This window comes from Protomyctophum bolini (genome assembly GCF_963924005.1).
Source record: "Protomyctophum bolini genome assembly, chromosome: 4".
Lineage (NCBI taxonomy): Eukaryota > Metazoa > Chordata > Actinopteri > Myctophiformes > Myctophidae > Protomyctophum > Protomyctophum bolini.
In genome coordinates, this window is record NC_137865.1 from 11,068,059 (window position 1) to 11,070,963 (window position 2,905).

The following is a 2,905-nucleotide window of genomic DNA, read 5'->3' on the forward strand; positions in this document are numbered from 1 at the left end:
TTTCGGTGTATAAATCACGGTTCCCCGGTGGGTCTTCGCTTCGGTGTTATTTATTTATTTATTGGGCGGCTACAGGGCGTTGAGCAGCGCTAGCCTCGCATCGCTCACAATGGACGGGCGGTGGAACTACTTTAACTAACACGTACTGCTCTGCTCTGCTCTCTCTCTCTCGACTCTCGACTCTCTCTCTCTCTCTCTCTCTCTCTAGGTGGCTGAAGCACTGGGGCTCACTCACTCAATGCTGACGTCAGAGAGGGGGGGGGAAAGAAAAAAGCGAGTACCACCTAGCGCTGAGCTGAACAGGCGCATGCTCTCTCTCTCTCTCTCTCTCTCTCTCTCTCTCTCTCTCTCTCTCTCTCTTTCTCTCTCTCGCTCTCCCAGTCTTGCCCTCTCTCTCCCCCTGTATGTGTAATTTTGTGTATCTTTCTCTCCCCGTCTCTCTTTCTTTCTCCCTCCCTCCCTCTCACTTTTCACCCCTCTCTCTTCTCTCTCTGTCTCTCTCTCTCTCTCTCTCTCTCTCTCTCTCTCTCTCTCTCTCTCTCTCTCTATGTCTCTCTCTCTCTCTCTCTCTCTCTCTCTCTCTCTCTCTCTCTTGCTCAATGTTCCCAGTGGCGTGGCCTGGTGGTGGACTGGTGGTGTACCGTTATACTCAGAAAGATTAGCCTATACTAGTGTATATCTTACTCTGTAACACCCCCACCTATACAGAACAGAACAATATTGTGATCTACATTGTACTAAATATGAACTACCGGTATTAGTCTTGTTCTGTCTCTGTCTGTCTGTCTGTCTGTCTGTCTGTCTGTCTGTCTGTCTGTTTTACCTTCCCCCTTCTATGCATCTGACAATCTGTGAGCAAGCATAGTCTGTGGTAATTGTTGCACAAGAAAGATTTGAGGAAATGTGTACATACATACACACACACACACGCACGCGCGCACACACACACACACACACACACACACACACACACACACACACACACACACACACACACACACACACACACACACACACACACACACACACACACACACACACACACACACACACACACACACACACACACACACACACACACACACACACACACACACACACACACACACACACACACACACACACACACACACACACACACACACACACACACACACACACACACACACACACACACACACACACACACACACACACACACACATGGTCAACAGTTATGTGATGCAAGGATTCCAGGAAGCGGGTAAGAGCTATAGCCTGCTGGGGCATTGTGGTGGGGCTCATCAACGGAATATGGAAGATCTATAGCAACTGAAATATCTGCTTACGGGATCAAGCAACTGAAATATCTGCTTACGGGATCAAAAGCTTACAAATCTGTGATGATGTGATCTTGTTTAACTAGTTTTTGCTCTGAGCTAACTTCTATTTGGCACTGGTGTAGGTAAACTGAGTGCTAGCCTGAGTTAAACTGAGGTGAACTGAGTGCTGCTAGCCTTATGTATGCGGCATGCCGTTATCAGCAACCAACCACCAGCACCAGCTTTCCACTGGATACATTAGTCTTGGTAGAATGAATCAAAACATATCAATGTTTGTCGGAAAAAGCCCAAACCATGCATTCCAATCTCACAGGCCAGGAGGATTGCTCTAAGCTAGTGGGGATGAACGCAACAAATAACGGAGAAAAGGCTGTGATGTTCCAAATGAAAGGAGAAAGGTGGGGGGTCTGGGGACATGAATGTCAAGCTGGATGGATGGATGGGTGGATGGGTGGATGGATGGATGGATGAATGGGTGGATGGGTGGATGGATGGATGGATGGATGGATGGAGCTAACTAGAGGTGTCGGGTATTAATGGTCTGGGCTCAGTGTTGCTCTGAGGTGGAAGTCTGTTCCTGTGTTGGGGAGATGGACCAAATGAGAGAGGGGAGAAAGCGAGAGACTGGGCGAATTGAATAAGAGAAGTGAAAGAGGTGAGAAAAAAGGAAATAGGTTTGTGTGTGTGTGTGTGTGTGTGTGTGTGTGTGTGTGTGTGTGTGTGTGTGTGTGTGTGTGTGTGTGTGTGTGTGTGTGTGCGTGCGTGCGTGCATGCGTCAAAGAACGAAAGAGAGAGAGACCGAGACAGAGAAAGATGAGGAAAATAATGTAGTGCTGAAATCCCTCACTGTATTAAAAGCCCTATATCAGAATCAGTTTTATTGTCACATCCATAATGCACACACTCAGCATACTGTACATGGGAGCAAAATACCGTTCTCTGTATACTCATATGGTGCATGTCACATTAAAAACAACAGACACATTAAAAAGAGGAAACAGCATTAAAAACACAAAGAGAAGAACAGAGAAAGCTGCATTAAGTCAAAGTCGTACGACTTGTCAAGTTGTCACACACGTTACCGCAGTGAAATTTGTTCTCCGCATTTGACCCATCTCTTGGAGCGGTGAGCCGCAGCCGTCCCGCGCTCGGGAATCATTTGATTATTTGACCCCCCAATCCAACCCATTGATGCTGAGTGCCAAGCAGGGAGGCATTGGGTCCCATTTTTACAGTCTTTGGTATGACCCGGCCGGGGATCGAACCACGACCTCCCAGTTTCAGGGTGGACACTCTAACCACAAGGCCACTGACTGACAACAAGGACAAAACAACATTTGTAAAACATAAAAATGCTAATGTTTTCAATGTGCAATACAGCAATACAGGGTGTTGGTGTTAGGGGCAATATACTGTATTCTACAAGCTTACAATGTGTCGCTACGAAATTCATTGTGAGCTTCTAGATAGATGTTTTACTCCTAACAATAAATAGAACAAAACAAAATCGTGCTCTGTCAAAGACGTTCAGAGGAAGAAAGATGAATGGGCCGGGAAGAACAGACAGGAAGACACAGATGGAC

The 2,905-nt window shown here is 46.7% G+C and overlaps 1 protein-coding gene across 2 annotated transcripts in view; it reads right to left on the minus strand.

Annotated features, from left to right (window-relative positions):
• The window catches only part of gnao1a (guanine nucleotide binding protein (G protein), alpha activating activity polypeptide O, a), a 150,330-nt gene extending 150,041 nt beyond the window's left edge, over positions 1-289 (minus strand). Inside the window, exon 1 of one of the 2 annotated variants that reach the window (XM_080762335.1) lies at positions 1-289. This exon is cut by the window's left edge and continues 555 nt beyond it. The gene's annotated coding sequence lies outside the window, so the exon portion shown is untranslated. The other variant, XM_080762334.1, reaches the window with a different exon arrangement.
• Between the last annotated feature and the right edge of the window lie 2,616 nt (positions 290-2,905).